The sequence below is a fragment of the Nicotiana tabacum genome, chromosome 24 (genome assembly GCF_000715075.1).
Source record: "Nicotiana tabacum cultivar K326 chromosome 24, ASM71507v2, whole genome shotgun sequence".
Classification (NCBI taxonomy): domain Eukaryota; kingdom Viridiplantae; phylum Streptophyta; class Magnoliopsida; order Solanales; family Solanaceae; genus Nicotiana; species Nicotiana tabacum.
In genome coordinates this window covers 11634593-11653940 of record NC_134103.1, presented here as the reverse complement: position 1 = coordinate 11653940, position 19348 = coordinate 11634593, and positions in this window count along the sequence as shown.

Here is a 19348-nt window from a genome sequence, read left to right as displayed (position 1 = left end):
CATGCCCATATTATTTTTATAACTGCACGGACAACTCACGTACCAAAATATCAATGTATATAACATCCGCAAGATCAATTTATTTTCAATAAAGTAAGGTTAAAATCTTTAAATCAAGTAAGAAATCAACAAAAAGATAAATTTATTTTAGAAATCATTTGGGTGGAGAAAATAACAATTCAATTAAAATGAACATTAGATAAACTACTGATTTGGATAAAAAATTTATTAAATTAAAACATACTAAAATTTTTCTTTTATTTAAAACAACTCAATCATCAAAAACAAGTACAACCCAAAAATACAAATCCTCAAAGTCTCGTACGAAAAAGTCAAGGTCAACACAATACATCAAGAAATATAAAACACTTAATATTAAGTGAAATAATATATCACGGAAAATACAAGAATTTATAACTTATGGAAAAATAAAATAACTAAAGGCAAATACAGCCATAGAGAAATATCAACAAAAGAGCACTCCCGAGGTACCGCCTCGTAGTCCCAAATCATAAATAAATTCACAATCTTTCATTTCCTTATATCACCGCGGGAGCCTTCACATTAAATTTTAAAGAAATTATTTTTTCCCGAAATAGCATCCCGCGTTTTAGCCTCCTTTATCACACCGCATGACTTCTAGTAGTTCCCCTACTAGCCACGCGTTTCAAGCCACTCTTATCTCACCGCATGCATTTCAACATCCTGCCCTTATATCACCGCATGTCTTCTAGTAGTTTCCCTACTAGCCACGCGTTTCAAGCCACCCTTATCTCACCGCATGCGTATCAATATCACAATATTTCACAAATCGTACCTCAAATACCCAAATATCACAGCATAATACAACTTGCACCTTAAGTGCCCAAATATTACAACATATCACAAATTGCACATCAAATGCTCAAATATTACAACATATCACACATTGCACATCGAGTGCTCAAATCTTACAACATATCACAAATTGCACATCAAGTGCTCAAATATTACAACATATCACAAATTGCACATCAAGTGCTAAAATATTTACAACATATCACAAATTGCACATCAAGTGCTCAAATATTACAACATATCACAAATTTCACATCAAGTGCTCAAATATTACAACATATCACAAATTGCACATCAAGTACTCAAATATTACAACATGTCACAGAAATCAACAATACATTAATTTCCACAATAAGGAGCCAGGACTCGATCATAATGTGCACAACATCTTAACAAAATATTCGGGAGTGAACAACTCAACCGAATAATATTTCACAATTTGACACTTTGCCTCAATATGATTCATGACCTTTATAATTCAATACCAAATTTTCAATAACGTGAACTGAAAAGTAATTCATCTTATTAACTAAATTTTTCATTTAAATTATTTGTAGGTAAAATCAATAATGAAAGTGTTTTCTATAAAAATGGCAACTCAAACAAACACAGAGTTCACATAAAAGTCAAGTGGCAATCACACCAAATTATCATATAAAAACAGCGTCGGCAAACAAAGAATGAGGCATGACAAATAAGTGATTTAATAAGTTACAACCGATATAATTTGCACATACTTAAGAGCGTCTACGAATTTCAACCGATATAATTTGCACATATAAACCAAGTACGTACTCGTCACTTCGCGTACATGATTTTCAATTATACAATTTCCATATAAGACTCAATACCTAAGGGATAATTCCCCCACTTGAGGTTAGGCAAGATACTTACCTCGTTTCACAACCAATTTCAAGATTCCAATAAACCTTTGCCTCGCGAATTCGTGTCCGAAAGCTTCAAATCTAGTCACAAACAATTCAATATAATCAACACGAATTGTAGGAATTAATTCCATATGAAAATACAAATTTTCCAACAAAATCCGAAATTTAACTCAAAAATCGTTCGTGGGACCCACGTCTTGGAATCCGACGAAACTTACAAAATCCGACAACGCATTTAATTACGAGTTCACCCATACCAATTTTATCAAATTCTGATATCGGATTGACCTTCAAATCTTCATTTTATATTTTTGGAAGATTTTACAAAAATCTGATTTTTCTTCCATAAATTCATGGATTCATGATGTAAATGAGTATGGGATCATAAAATATAAGGAACACTTACCCCAATGTTTACCCATGAAAATCGTCCAAACCGAACTCCCCAACTCTATTTTTGTCAAAAATAGTAGAAAACCCCCGTTTATAGGGCCTCAACTGTTTCGGGCGCCACAGGTAGCATGTGGCGCCGCATGTGGCGCTATTTACAGTACCTTTAAATATCCCAGTAGCGTAGGGCGGCGTTGACGGTGAAGGAAAATTGTTCCTGGCACAAAAATGGACATAATTTTCTCATACGATATCCGAATTCGACGATTCTTTTTGCTATGGCTCCAAAATTTCAATACGGATCTAATCATGCAATAAAAACTGAATTTGGATCTCATTTGATTTATGTGATACCACGTATTCTTGAAGAATCGATGTCAAAATATCCTAGGTTCGATGCCAAAACATAGCTAATCAAGTCCGGTTTACCTCAAATTTTGCACACAAGTCATAATAAATCATATGAAACTATTCAAGACTTCAAATAGTAGAAAAGAGAGTAATAACTCAAATCAACAAGTTGGGTCATTACAGTTCATTCCTGCCTTTTATTCCAGTATTGCTCTTCAATGCTGAGGTATTTTTTCAGTTCCGCTTGTGCTTTTTGAAGGACAATCATGTTTTGAATTGTTGGTTCCTCCTCAAATAGAATCTTCTTAACCCTGACAATATCTTCCCTAATAGAAATTTGTTTGAAGATGTCCCCAAAAGTAAGTTTACTCCATTGTGAAAGTGATAATTTCAGTATCTTTAATTTCTTTTTGAACATCAAGTAAGGATCACCAATAAAATCAGTCACCCAGTTTTTCATCACCACTTCTATGAAAGTGTCATGAGTAGTCTAGAAGTTAAGGAACTTAAAGTGCTTAACAAACTGCAAAGATTCATGTCCACAACTCATTAGAAAAAGGGCATGATTTGAGCCTGTCCTTAGCAGATGTTGGACTTCTAGATTTGGGAATAGATTCTGGTAAGGGAGGTTGACAAAGATCCTGTCCAACCGCTTGAAGATGCATTTGTCATTAGGTCGACCATTACACTAGGTGAAAGGGCTGCCATTGTATCCAATGTCAAACAAACCACATGAATTTACACAGAAGGCAAAGTCTTCGTATTCAGGTGGGTATACTAGATACCTACTATCTTCTCATCTTCATATAAGACCACATTGAAATCACCTCTAACTATCCAAGGCATATCCATATCAGCTGCTAAGTAGTATAGTAGTCCCACAGTTCAAGTCTTTCAAGCGATGAACATTTGACATACACGAAGGTCATTATGATATGCTTTCATATGTCTGGATGGAAGACCTTAACAGTAACTTGATGCTCAGTGTCCATGATTAATTCCCACTCTAAAGCAGCCTCAAAGAACAACCAAATTTTTCCATTGACGTTTGACATAACAGTTTCCATTCCTAGTCTCCTTCTGTATCTTTGAATGTGTCTGCAATTCTATAAAGGTTCCATCAGTGCAACAATTCAAAACCTGTGTTCTCTTTGCATATTGATCAATCTCTGAAAGGCCTGTTGTATGTGCACAGACCTGATGTTCCATATGAGATATTTTAACATCATTTGTTGTGTGAAGCTGCCCTTCTAGGCAAGATTCTCTTTGGTTGTTGAGCCTCTTTCTGTTAAATTTGTTTCCTTGATTTCATTCTAGTCTTTTCCCCTGCCCTGGGAGATACATTTTCTTCCATTGCTACTACCCTGAAGTTGCCAGCTGTGGATTTATCATCATCTTCCTCCTGAAATTGTTCAAAGTCCACCATTGCCTTCTGATTGTTAACTGGTGCAACAATATGAGTAACAAGATCATGAAGGATTTGTGCAGGTATTTTTAATGGAATATTGAGCTTTATCTGTAGGGGTTGTCTAGTATCAGAAGCAAAGGGCATAGGAATTAGATCTATGGCACTTTCCTGGTGTGGTATCAAAGCATGGTGATCTTCTGCTCCAATTACCTCCTTCAGCACTAGAGAATTTTGATCTTGTAAAACCTCTGCCTTAGAACTATAGACATTGATAGCTTTTTCTGTATGTGTACTGCACCCTTGTTTTTCAAGTCTTATACTTGTATTTGTATCACATCTGGACACATAATTCTGGAGTTCATCACTGTAGAAATGATTATCAACTCTAGTGGCTCCTGTTGAATTTAGAGATTCCGTGAAAGTCTAAGAGGGTATTTCCTGACATGAATGATTGAATGTAACATTTAAAGTTTCCTTTTGTGGCTCAAATGTCTCCCAAACCCAGTCCACTATCCTTACATTTGTAGCTGTCCCCATTATTATAGTAGTAGTTGCAGTTGGGCTCTTACTGCTTTCAGAACCTTTAAAGTTGGAGCTTCTATTATCAGTATACCTGACTTCCTGGATGTGCTCAACCACAGTGGATTCCATTGTTTGCTGCATCTGTTGTTCATGTATATTCCTGTCCCTTTGTTTGGTATTAGAACGAGTTGCCAAATGCATTTGTACTGTAGCATCTGTTGCGGGGCTCTTAACAACCCCATAATTTTTACTGCTGGAGATTGTTTTGCCTTTATTCTTGGCCTACTAGTTGTTATCAAGTGCCTTGGGTTCCATTTGTTGTTGTATGTAATGTTGAGTGACATTCATGTCTGTATGGAATTGGACATAGTTGCGACACATGTTTCTAGTTGTACAACTTGTCCTGTTTGCAGGTTGATTTCACTGAGAACATTGCTGGGCATCTGGTCCAGCTTTTTGTGATCATCTGCAACCTTAATTTCATGCACATGAATTGTACCACCAACCATTTTTGGATTCCCAATAGCCTGAGTAGTTGATATTTCCTGATGTCGAACATTGTTTCCCTCGATTGTAGCAGCAGTTGGTGTGGGACTTGGAATGGAATCCTTCATTATTTCTATAGTAGCTAATGGTGCATTTTACTTATTTGGATTAGAACCTGGGCTTTATTGTGGCTTATTCACCTGTGCACCAAGTACCTATTCGAGTTGTTGTTGCTTGTTTCTATTATTGACTCCCCCGAAGTTCTTTTTTTTAGTATGCCATTGATCATTGGGGTGGTTATCATTAGTACTTTGCTTTGCTGATGTATTATCATTGACTTCTCCATCTTATTGCTCACTTTGGTCTTGTGTTCCCATCTTTTGCTTGTAATTCTGATTCTTATGTTGTCCCTGTAATATCTGGTTGTGTTATTGTTGTGTTCCATGTGCATTTGCATTTCTTGTTGTAATTTGGTTGCCATCTTTGTCTCGTGTATTTTCCGTTGCTTTTCTTTTTTCCTCTTGTCTATTTTCTTGATAACACAATGATATTCTTCATGTCCTAGATGCCTGTAGTATAAGCAGAATGTGGGCAGATCTTCGTAAACCACTACCAACCATTTCCCATCCCCATTGACATCTTGATTTTCGTTAAAGCCAAGCCACACATGATGGGGTCGTTCTTGAGTTAAGTCCACCTGTATTTTTACTTTTTCAACACTCCCTCTTGTTTTTTGCATTGAGGCTAGGTCTAGGTGTAAAACCTTTCCAACTGGTGATAACAAAACTTATAAAAGCTCGCTATATTAGAAATTCCATGGAAGTTCAGGTATGACTATCCAAAATGGAACAGTTGGATTGTCCTCATTAGGATTGAATGTGGGTGTCCAAGCTTGTAAATCTATCCTTTGCCCCTGAATGTACATGAACTTTTTAGTCCAGACCGTGGTGTGATCATATTCATTGTCTAGGTCAATATACACTATCCTAGCATTGAAATGGACTATCTTAACTCCTCCTCTTAGTTCACTCGAGCAATGAATCTTTTTCGTATGTGTTCCATTCTAGTCATGGTATTGAGAAATTTGCCAACTATTGTGAACTGGCATCTGTTGGCGAGAGTGATCATGTAGTCTTGCCTTGTAAATATAACAGATGGTTGGCCCTGTTTGGTAGTTATTTTGGGAGGCGTAAACTCTATTGGTGTCATTGTTGCAGCTTGCCTAGCTCGTAACTTTATAGTTAGGGATTGAGTGATAGTAGGTAGTGGAGGATCAGGGTAGTTATTAGGTTTATTTTGCTGGGAAGTCGTAGTTATAGGATTGGAAGGGAAATCTGGTTTGGTGTGTTGTAGTATGGTAGTCTGGTTACGATTTTCTGGGAGCTTGAAGCTGTTAGGGTGTTTGGGATGAGCATAGTTGGCTGTGGTATTTGTGGTTATGTGTGTAGGTGATGTAAATGTTGGTTGATATTGTGCATTTGCTTGGAAGGTAGTATCTTTTGGTAGCAAGCTCGATTGGGAGGTGTTCTGGTGCTGTCTTGTAGCAGCCTTTTGGTTATGAGTAGGAGGTTTGTTAAAGTTGGTAGATATTTTAGGAAAGTTTGGTGAATGTGTTATTTGGGCAATTTTAGGCTGTGGTTGAGCGTCTATACTTGCACATAATTCTTGATTATTGTTAATCATGTGAGCTGCAAAAGTATTACCTGAATTGGCCTAGAGCTGTTGATGCAGTGGTTGGTTGTTGCTTGACAGTAATCTCCTTATCACCAGGAGAATCCTTAAGTGAAATTTGGCCAGCTGACGAAGTAGGAAACCCACAATCATTCAACATGAAAGAAGCCAAGGCAGTAGTTGGCCGAGCACCCATAGTGACAAGAGTATTGGCTGAGTTGCTATTCAGTTGAAGCTTAGTAGCATTGGATGGGACTACATTTATCTCATTAACAGAGGCATTTTCCATTTGTGCTTTCAAAGTATGACCATCAGCAACATTGGGGTGGACTAACTTGGTGCTCTGTGTGGAGTGCAAAGTAACAACATTGTTTTTTTGACTTGATTCTTACCATGTAACTTGACAACTCTTTTCCTCGGGCAAGTGGGATGGTTTATCAGTTGATTGTCGAATAATTGGACCAGTGGAATTGGTTTGTGCAATTTGTCAAACAGTTGGGGCATTCAAATATGCAGGGGATGTTTTCTTTAGAGTTGTGACTGTAGGCTGCATAGAATTGGTAGGTGGTGGGTTGTATGTTATCTTCTCATTGACATGGATCGATTGGCATTGATTTTTAGAAATTTGAACCGGCAAAAGTCCATGTCCGACCATCTGGAGTTCGGTGGAGTAGTGTATATCATCTATATCCATGATGTCGGTGTTATTGTTAGTCAATTTTTAGTTAAATCGTGATTCTTGAACTTGAGTATCATATCTATTGATTTGAATTGCCAGAATTGATCCGAACTTGTGCTGGTGATTGTCGCTTGAACCCAGTCGCGAAGGCGCTACAGTAGCCGCATCGGTTTTTTAGAGAATAAGCACAACTGGGGAGGTGTTTTTTATTGAAATTAATTGGGTAGTATGCTCAGCATATATGGAATTGATTTGTAACACGTCCGGTAGTTTTAGGCCATCGGTTATTGGAACTGATGCCATAAAGGTACTGTAATAACACTGTAGAAGACAATCACCTTTATTAGAGAGAAAATCGGCAGAACGGATTTAATTTAGGTATGGGTACTAATGGGTGATTGATTTAGGTCTTATTTGTGATTAGGCATATAAACTTTAGCCTAGTTCTTGCTTGAATTTGAGAATTGATGGTTGCAAACATTGATTCATGCCTAATTGACTTAGTCTATACTTGAGAAAGTGAGACAAAGTCTAGAAAAACTTGGCTAACAAGAAATTGGGGTGAACTCAAGAAATTGATCGCCCCAATTAAAGGGTCGAATTTAGAGATAGTAAGACCCGACTTGATCATTTAACACTTGTTTCGTGAGATACCCATTTGGACTTGAGAAAGCCGAATAGGGCAAAATCACTCAAACTACCGAGAGGTATAGAGTGAGTAATTACGTGTGATTGCTATATTGTATCCCGATCAACTAAACATGCCCTAAAGCTATTAATCCCTTAGGTAACCAACTAGGCAGAATTCGTAATCCTAGATCTTTTATAACTTGAAAAACAGCCAAAACCAAAAACATTGTCTCTTAGCTTTACAATTACAAGCATTAGCATAAAAGTAGAAGTAGAAACAACAATTAAAAATGTGAAAGTGTAATCTTAGGCACGACATACATTCACACTAGATATATACCTTATCCTACATCAAACTCCCTGTGGAATCGACCCCGACTCGCGTTGGGTTTTTATTATTGCATCGACCGCCTCGCAATCTAAATTAGTGGTGTGAGTTTGGGCAATATCATATTTTGGTGCCATTGCCGGGGAGCTAAAAATAGATTTAGCTATATATTTGGTTTTGTGTGTGACTTATGTTCTTTTCCTTCTGGGTTACTAACCTTTTTAAGAATCGATTGTAGGTACAAAAAAATGGTTCTCAACAATGATCCTCTCGGAAACATGCCTTTGGGAGATGTGGACGTGGAAGATGACCCAGTTGAAGAGGTTCCTCTTGAACCTCAAGCAAATAGACGAGGCCGACGGCCTCAAGACAACATTCCCGTTCCTCCCCCAAATCCACCAAGAGCGGCTCCACACCGGGTGTTTCCGAATGAAGGGTACGCAATTGCCATAGTCCTTCCCCGCATTAGGGCGGGCAACTTTCAAATCACAAATGATATGCTTACATTGCTTGAGCAACAGGGATTCTTCATCGGGGCTCCGAATCAAAATGCGTACAAGCACTTGAAAGGATTTGTGGACACCTGCTGGTGGAGTAAACAGACCAACGTTTACAAGGATGCTTTAAGGTTGAGACTATTTCCCTTTTCTCTACGGGGGGAAAGCCTTGGACTGGTTAGAAAGATTGTCAAACCATTCTATCCATACATGGGATGAATTGGCGGAAAAATTCATTGCCAAGTTCTTTTATCCCGGGCATTTGGCTACTCTTAGAGACGAGATTCTATAATTCAAACAAGAATCCAATGAGCCTTTGCACGAGATATGGGAGAGGTATCGCACTATGGTGAATGAGTGCCCGAATAATGACATGACCGAGGCTATGATTCAACAAACCTTCGACAGGGGGATCAATACTACCAATCAATGCATGGTCAACCAACTTGCCGATGGAAATTTCATGACAACACCATATGCCGAAGCTTGTGAAATCTTAGATGAAATGGCGGATACTTCATCGGCATGGCAAAGTAGAGCAAATGTTCCTCAAGGTGATCCAAATGTGATTCACCTACACAAAGAATTGCACGATCATGGGCAAGCAATTGCTGAGTTGACCAGTACAATGAATCAATTGGCCAAAGCTCAACTTCAACAGGTTCAAGGTCCTAAGCAAGTAAATGCAATTGAAGGTGTCAATATGATGGTGAACAAGCGAAGGTAAAAGGGTCAACAAGTGCAAAACCATATGGAACAATTTGCGCAAGATGATATTGGGTTCGACCAAGACGAATCATACAATGCGCAAGAGGAAGAAGTTCAATATGTGAATAACTACCAAGGGAAAATGAACAACTCTCAAGGCCATAATCAACAACAATGGCGATCTTAAGAAAATCAAGGAAATTGGAACAATCAAAACCACCAAGGCAAGTGGAGTGGTGGTGCCAACAATCAAGGTAATTGGAACAATAACAATAATCAAGGCAATTGGAACAATCAAGGATATTGGGGAGGCAACAACCAAGGGGGTTGGAACGGTAACCAAGGGAATCGGGGGCCGGTATCTCAAAGGCCCTCGATGTATCAATAACCAAACAACCCGCCTCCTTATCCGTCTCAAGGTTCTAGTTCTTCCAACAATGAGATGGGACGGATCGAAAATATGTTCAAACAAATGATGGATAAAAATGCCAACTCTGATGCTCAATTAGCCTCTCACAGCACTTCAATCCGCAATTTGGAAGTTCAATTGGGGCAAATCTCGCAAGCTTTAAACACTCGTCCTAAGGGGGCACTACCTAGTGATACGGTGGTGAACCCGAAGGGTGGGAAAAACACGGGACATGACATGGCCATAACAACAAGGAGTGGAAGAGGTGGAGATGCAACCACCGCAAATCAAAAAAGAATTGTGGATGATGATGTAGTGGTTCAAGAAGATGAGATTCCAAGCAATGTTGTTCAAGCTAATGAAGAAGTGAGAATTGATATTGATGAGAATGTGGAGGAGACCCAAGAAGAAGTGAACCCGTCTAGGGAACACGTGATTGACATACAGAAACCGATAGTGCCAAAGGTCAAGGAATCAATGCCAAGGCCTCCTCCTCCATACCCTCAAAGGCTCGCCGAGTAAAATAGTAAGAACCAATTCAAGAAGTTTATTGACATGATGAAGAACTTATCCATTAATGTGCCATTGGTTGAGGCGTTGGAACAAATGCCCGGTTATGCAAAGTTCATGAAAGATTTAGTGACAAAAAAAACATCAATGAATTGTGAGACTATCAAGATGAAACATTAAGTGAGTGCTATTGTGCATTCAATGGCTTCGAAATTGTAAGATCCCGACGCTTTCACAATCCCTTGCACTATTAGAAGCGCTGACTTTGCCAAAGCTCTATGTGATCTAGGGGAGAGTATCAACTTTATGCCCTACTCGGTGTTCAAAACTTTGGGAATTGGGCAACTAAGACCCACATCTATGAGGTTACAAATGGCGGATCATACTATGAAGAGACCATTGGGTATTATTGATGATGTGTTGGTTCATGTTGATAAGTTCATCCTTCCGGCGGACTTTGTGATTCTTGATTACGAAGTGTACTATGAGGTGCCTATTATGTTGGGTAGACCTTTCCTTGCTACGGGGAAGTCTTTTGTTGATGTGGAAGCCGATGAGCTCACCTTTCGGATGGGCAATGAAAAGGTGGTTTTCCATGTGTGCAAATCTATGAGGAAAATGAATAGCAACGAAGTTTGTTCGTTTGTGGACTTAGTGACCGAGGTGATTGTTGATGATACTTTGGAGGCTGTATTTCTTAATCATGATGATGATGAGAAGGATGGCTAGGTGGAATATGTAAATACATTACAAGGAATGGGGTCGTATACTTATGAACCCCTAAAATTGTCCTTAGATCTTGAGAACCGGAAGACTCCTCCAACAAAGCCCTCAATCGAGGAGCCTCCCACTTTGGAGTTAAAGCCATTGCCTTCACATCTCTGGTATGAGTTTCTTGGCCATGTTCTACTTTACCTATTATTCTTTCCTCTTGATTGACTAACGTGCATGCAGATTCTACTTCGGCATTGCTTCAAAAGAGGAAGAAAGCTATAGGATGAACACAGGCAGATATTAGGGGTATAAGCCCCGCCTTTTGCATGCACAAGATTATTTTGGAGGAGGATTCCAAACCCTGTATTGAACATCAAAGAAGATTAAATGAAGCAATGCAAGAGGTAGTGAAGAAGGAGATCATAAAGTGGTTGGATGCCGGGGTATTTTACCCCATTTCCGATAGCTCGTGGACCTCTCCGGTGCAATGCGTCCCAAAGAAAGGGGGCATGACTATGGTCACCAATGACAATAACAAATTGATTCCTACAAGAACGGTGACTGGGTGGAAAGTCTGCATGGACTATCAGAAGCTCAACAAAGTCACTCAGAAAGATCATTTTCCGCTTTTATTTCTTGATCAAATGCTTGATAGGTTGGCCGGACGAGCTTTTTATTGTTTCCTTGATGGATATTTTGGCTACAATCAAATAATCATTGCTCCTGAGAACCAAGAGAAGACTACTTTCACTTGTCCCTATGGTGCTTTCGCATTCTCACAGATGCCATTTGGGTTATCCAATGCACCAATGACTTTTCAACGGTGTATGATGGCCATCTTCATCGACATGGTGGAGGATTTTCTTGAGGTCTTTATGGATGATTTCTCTATGGTTGGGAATTCCTTCAATGATTGCTTGACTAACTTGGATAAGGTCTTGCCAAGATATGAGGAGACAAACTTGGTTTTGAATTTGGGAGAAATGTCACTTCATGGTCGAAGAAGGCATAGTCCTTGGCCACAAAATTTCAAAGCATGGTATTGAGGTCGACAAGGCCAAAATTGAGGTGATCTCCAAACTTCCTCCCCCTACATCCGTGAAGGGAGTGAGGATCTTCTTGGGTCATGCGAGGTTCTATCGCCGATTCATCAAGGACTTTTCCAAGGTGGTGAACCCCTTGTGTAAACTTTTGGAGATGGATGCCAAGTTCCATTTCAACGAGGATTGTATGAAGGCATTCGAATTACTCAAGTTCAAGTTGACTACTACTCCTATTATCACCGCATCGGATTAGAGATTACCTTTTGAGCTCATGTGTGACACAAGTGATGTGGAGGTCGGAGCAGTGTTGGGGTAACGTATCAACAAAATCTTCCATCTGGTCTATTATGCTAGTAAGACCATGAATGATGCCCAATTCAACTACACAGTGACTAAAAAAGAGCTCCTTGCTATTTTTTTTGCTATGGAGAAGTTCCGCCCGTACTTGATGGGTACAAAGGTGATTGTTCACACCGACCATATGGCACTTCGATATTTGATGAGCAAGAAAGATTCTAAAGCAATACTAATGCGGTGGGTGCTTCTTTTGCAAGAGTTTGATCTAGAGATTCAAGACCGCAAAGGTAGTGAAAACCAAGTGGCAGACCACTTGTCTCACTTGGCGGAGGAGGGGAGGCCACGTGATGGCCTTGAGATAAATAATTCATTTCCCGACGAGCAACTCCTAGCCATTTATATGACCGGGATGCAATGGTTCGCCAACTTAGCCAATTATCTTGTGAGTGGCATTGTACCAAATGAATTCTCTTAAAACCAAAGGAAGAAGCTCAAATGGGATTGCCTTGACTATTATTAGGATGAGCCGTATCTCTTTCAGATTTGTACCGATGGTATGATTTGACGATGTGTACCGGAGGAGGAACAAATAGAAATTCTTGAGGCTTGCCACTCTTCGCCATATGGTGGTCACCATGATGGAGATAGAACGGCAATAAAAGTGTTGAGTTGTGGATTCTATTGGCCTACTCTTTACAAGGACGCTAGCGATCTTGTCAAGCGTTGTGATGAATGTCAAAGGGACGGTGGAATTTCTAAGAAGAATGAGATGCCCCTCACCACCATCTTGGATATTGACATTTTTGATGTGTGGGGCATTGATTTCATGGGTCCGTTTGTGAGCTCTTGTGGGAACACTTACATATTGGTATATGTGGATTATCTGTCAAAATGGGTTGAAGTCATGGCTTTACCCAACAATGAAGCTCGAAGTGTGGTGGCATTTTTGAAAAAGAACATCTTCACGAGGTTTGGTACTCCAAGGGCCATTATTAGTGATAGGGGATCGCACTTTTGCAACACAGCTTTTGATACCTTACTTACAAAGTATGGTGTTACTCACAAAGTGTCGACCCCTGTCATCCTCAAGCAAAGGGGCAAGTTGAAGTTTCCAACCAGGAGATCAAGAGTATTTTGTCAAAGGCCGTGAATGCCAACCAGACGGATTGGTCAAAGAAACTTGATGATGCTCTTTGGGCTTATAGGACGGCTTACAAAACACCGATTGATATGTCTCCGTATCGGTTAGTGTTCGAGAAAGCTTTTTACCTACCGGTGGAACTTGAGCACAAGTCTATGTGGGCATTGAAGAAGCTTAATCTTGAATGGGATGTCGCCACCAACTTAAGGGTGGCACAATTGAATGAGCTTAATGAATTCAAGTTTCATGCATATTCAAGTTCGTCCTTGTACAAGGACAAGATGAATTACCTCCATGAAAAGTACATTCGGAATAAGGAGTTCAAAAAAGGCGATCATGAGCTATTGTTCAATTCTTGGTTGCGGATGTATTCGGGAAAGTTGAAATCTAAGTGGAGTGGTCCATTTGAGGTTGTGCATGTGACACCCTTTGGTGCATTAGACATGAATAAAAATAATGATGAAGTGTTTAGAGTCAATGGTCACCGGGTGAATATTATATTGGCAAAACTGATGATGTCCACATTGTGGCGTTAATTCATTTCAAGTGATTGATGGTAACCTGCGTCGTGTCATAACGTTAAATCAGGCGCTTCTTGGGAGGCAACCCATGTGTCTTTTTCTTTTTCTTTTTCATTAGATAGGCTTCGTTTTGCGCTAACTAGTTTTGAAGTGTATGCAGGAATGAATGTGCATTGCAGGGACTGTGTCATAATATTTTTTTGGCTTAGTGTTGAAAGAGTGCGAACCACACATTAATTGTGTAGACCGCGCAATTCTAAAGGCAGTAGCAAAAATCACTCTGCTGCCGCACAATTCTGTGTGCGGTCGCACAACTGGAAGACCGAAATTGCAAGTTCTCTGAAGTTGGCCTGCCAAATTTCATAGCAAATCTACGGCCGCACACAAAATTGTGCGGTCCGCACAAATTCTACGGCCACACTCACTTTTATGCGGACCGCAGAGTTGCTTCAAGGTCTTGGTAAAGAGTGCGGTTCGCACTCAAAATTGTGCGGTCCGCACTCAAAATTGTGCGACCGCACTCGCCTTAGGTTTGGGGTGACATGGTCAACCTATAAATAAAACCTCAAGGAACTATTCAAAATATTACCACTCTGAGTTCTTGAACCCTAAGAAAACACAGTGCACGATCAATTAGTTCACAATCTTCATTCATTTCATCAGTGTAGATTCTTACCTACATCCTTCATAACTGGTATGTTCATTATATATTTCAAATTGTGTGGCCGCACAAAACTTTGTGTGGTCCGCAGACCACTTGATTAGGGAACATATTGTGCTTAAAAAGTGCGGACCACACTCAAAATTGTGCGGTCTGCATAAAAATATGTGCGACCGCACTTTTGAACTTCAGAGAATCAGTATCTCAAGATTGGACTTGTGCGGCCGCACACAAAATTATGCGGTAAACACTTCAGGATGTGCGGCGAAACTCATAATTATGCGGTCCGCACTTCAAGGGGTGCGACCGCACTTCAAAATTGTGTGGTCTGCACTAGATAGTCTGCGGCCGCACTCAGAATTATGCGGTCCACACTATCTCCTTTGATGACTGTTGTGCTGCAATTGTTCTGTAAATGTTTGAATTGATTTGAACTCAACTAACCTATGCAACTTGTATTCCAGACAATGGTTATATCATGTGGTGGAGGCGATACATCAAAAGGGAAAGGTGAATCCTCTCGAGGCAGAGGAAAAGGTACTTGCCCTCTACGAGTTCAATCAAAGCATATTGTTAAACAGCCGACCGCCGGGACAGGAAGGCCACAGAGCCCTCAGAATCCAGTTCCTATGCCCCATCCAGGGAAGCCTCCGAGGGTCATTCAATGGAGGTCCAACCTGAGGCCTAGTCCTAACCATCCCAACCCACTGGGCGTTATCAATTGCACGACGAACCTATATGTAGTTCTTCTGGGGGTTCTAATGCGGGAAGCCAGGGTTCCGAGCCCTCCTCTACACCTACTCCTCCGGCATCAGTAGCTATTGATGTCGATGATGATAATTTCCCAAATAATGGTAAAGGGCGGAAAATCAAGGTAGGAAATATGGGAGGATCGATTCGTGAGCTTGACAGCCTTCAACAGGTTCTGGGAATTGTGGCCCCAGAGGTCGCTCATACTTGAGCGACAGTTCTTAATGAAGGATTTGGATATTCATAATCCAAATGTCCTTATATTGTTTCACGAGCGCAAAGGGGTGGAAGTGGTTCACCTACAGTGTCATCGATGCAAATGAGCACTTAGTCAGGGAGTTATACACCAATGTGGCTCACATCAAGAAGGGGACAAAAGTGACTAAGGTGAGAAATTTGAAAGTCTTCTTCGACGCCTGCTCTTTGAACACTTATGTAGTATTCGAAGAAGTGGAGGCAGTCCAGTACCTAGAGAAGTTGGCTCTGGGTGATGCAGCTCGCCCTTGGCTAGCTGAGATTTTGGCCGCCCGAGGACCATCACCACCATGGATTACAGCAGGAGTTCCTATCCTCCGGGCCACCCTCAATTTTGAAGCTAAAGGGTGGCAAACCTTTATGTGTAGCCGTATTGATCCAAGTTTGAGTGAGAACAACCTCCCACTACCCCAGGCAGTTCTTGTGGCTTCTATTTTGGGGGGTACCCGATCAACGTGGGTGCCATCATGTCAACCAACATCACATTGGCGGTCCAAAAAAGTGAAAAGTCCTACCCTTATCCAAACACCCTCACAGAGTATTTCAATGATGCCAAGGTGGAGCCGAGGCCATATGACACAAAAGTAAAGGCCAAGAAGCCTTTGTAATGGTACCACCTGCAGGGTGCTGACAACCCAAAGTTAAAGGGTAAGGTCACTACCACCGTTGGTCAGTCTGACGAGCCATCAGTGGTGGGTTCTGAGGCTGCTACTGAGCCACATGCCTTCCACAGCAGCCGGGCCTTCCACCGGTTCAGCCGAAGTGCCACCACCTTCATCTTCTGGGCCATCAGTTGTAATACCAGTACCAGCCTCATCCACTTAACCTCTCACTGCGCTGCGAGTCTCCCAGACTTTGGCGAGCCTCAACAACTGGATACAGACTGTCACTTCTAAGCTGTCTGACATATCAAGTACTGTTGCAACACAGTCCTCTACCCCAGCAGCACCACAGGTCCCTCCGTAAGTGGAGGAAATATTGAAGAAGATTCTAGACAACCAGAAGACTGTTATGGATACACTGGTGGCTCACGGGGGGGGGGTTTATTGAGGAGTTGACCTAGAAGGTAAAGAAGATGAGGAAATCCCAGGTTTCAAAGAAAGCAGTGGAGAGTTTGAGAAAGGAGGTGCAGAAGATAGCAGCAGCAGGTGATTTGCCTTTCGACCTACTAATGGAGACAAATCCATCAGTACCAGCTGACCCAGCAGCACCATCAGCTGAGGCACCATCAGCAAGGGCACCAGCTGGCCAGTCTGACGAGCCAGATCACACTACCCCCACTGCTGAGGAGATGCTTCAGATGCTCACCAACCCTATTGTCCCTCAGCCCGGTGATGATGAGATACAGTTGGAGGACAGTGAGGGTGGTGATGTTTCCAGTCACCCTAAGACCACATAGGGAGTTTTCTTTACTCTCTATCGTCTTTTGTTTTGATTTTGCTAAGCATTGAGGACAATGCTTGTTCTTATTCTGGGGGGGTGGTCAATTTTGGTTCATTTTGGATGACTGTGATGACATTTTCATGACATTTGATTACCTTTGGTCCTGTAATAACTTTAATACTCTTTTTCTTTTATTTTTATTTTCTCCCTCATTATGTATATATTCATCCCTCTTGTATATATTCTATTCCTCTCGGTTTGTATATTTATGAGCCTTACTTTCAGTAGTTTATTTTATAGCTTCTTCATTTTATTTTCTTAATATTATAGCTTCTTAGTTACTTTATTAGCTTCTTTTTATGTTTTAGTGATAATAAGCCTTTGATTTTCTTAATGCTACGGTTCTTTCCAAAGGTGGGTCTTGTGTGAATCGGGTGGCTCTTCCCAATGATGGATGGCGTGACAACCTTCTTAAGGGATCAAGTCAGTTTTTGATGATTAGGTAGAAACAAGTAGTAATAATGAATAAATAAGGGTCATGCATGCTTCACTTGGTACCAACACACTTAACTACGCGCTTATGGTTAAAAACAAGTTTTTGTAAAGAAATAGCCCTAATTAGTGACCTTGTGACTCTTGTGTTGACTTAAGCAATCATCGGGTTATTTAGTTGAACTATTAGCGATTTTCAATCTTGAATGCGGTTGTTTTGGGTCCTTGACTCTATTCTCTTTGACAATCCGGTTGTGTGAGAGGTGAGGTATTTTGTTACAAGTCCAAGTACCCGTGCGAATGGTCTAGAATTTGCCCCGAATGTGTTTCTAGGCAAAATTCTAAGTTAGCCTGGTTTGAGAACTAATTGTAGGCCTTCCTTGACCCGTTTTGAAACCTTCCATAGCCCACGAATGATATCATCCTTAGTAAACCCTTTTGAGCCTAAACCCTTTTTATTCGATAACCATATTATAAGCCTTTACCCGTTTTATAGTGACTCTCTCTTGGCACCCGAACTTTCTTTAGCACTCATATAATTCAAATGGAAAAAACATAAGTTTGGGGGAGAGACGAGGAGTTTAAAGATGGTCTCAAGGCACAAAAAGATAAAAGAAATGAAGAAGAGGAAAGGCAAAGAAAAAGAAAGGAAGAACAAAAGAAAAACACAAAAAGAAAGTGAATAATGTGAAAGGGTTGAAAAGATGCAAAAGAAAGTAAAAGGTCAAAGAACGAAGATAACAAAGAAGGAAAGTATGAATAGCATGACAAATAAAGAGTGATGTCAAGTCTCTCTAATCCCCCTAAGGGAAAAGAAAATGACTCAAAGAGTCGGCAAAGTAAGAGCCAAAAAGAGAATATGAAGTGCTAAAGGAAAGATGAACCAATTCCATTCCGATATTTCCCTCCTTAGTCCAAAAGCCTTCATTACATGCAGTAAAAGCCCTACATGATTTCAAGTCGAGCGAGCTTACATTAGTGGTGATCTACATAAGGGGAAAGCATATGGTACTTAGAGCCAGGCTTGTGACATTCTTTTGAGAGTGATGATCAAATCTTTCTCGATTCATTGAATTGAATTCTTCATTCGTGAGTGAGATGAGCTTCCGGAGAGTATAGGAGGAGGAGTTTGGGATCCACAGTGACCTGCATAAAAGTGCGAGCTTCCTTGATGAATAAAGTCAACCCTTGATGCTCAAGCGTCACATTAGAGCCATTTGTGCTTTAACATTCAAATCATAATCTTGTTAATGATTCATGAGCGTGTGGGTAATTGTTGATCCTAATTGATTTGTATTTGATTCAACTTAGGCCAGCTGAAATAGCCCCTTTCTAGTAGAGGTGGGAAATTTCCTTAATTGCTTGAGGACAAGAAAAAGCTTAAGTTTGGGGGTGTTGATAAGTAGGGATTTTTACCGCTTATTTGCTCTATTTTACTTACATTTTAGCTCAAAAATGCTTAAAGGTATTCCCGGGAACTAATGAAATGTGCTTTCTTGCAGGAATATTGGGAAATGAGCCAAAGAAGTGAAAATCAACTCAAAAGGAGTAAAATTGGACAAGAACCAAAACAAGGCAAAAAGGACTACGGTGGGACCACACAATACTGTGTGCGGCCGCAAACTCTAAAGATGCACTGACAGAATTTCTTCACAGAGTGTGGGCCGCACAATTATTGTGCGGCCGCAGAAGACTAGATTCAGAGACTTGTAGTTTGGGAGTTTGAAGATGTGCGGACCACACTTTTATTGTGCGACCGCACTCATAAATGTGCAGTC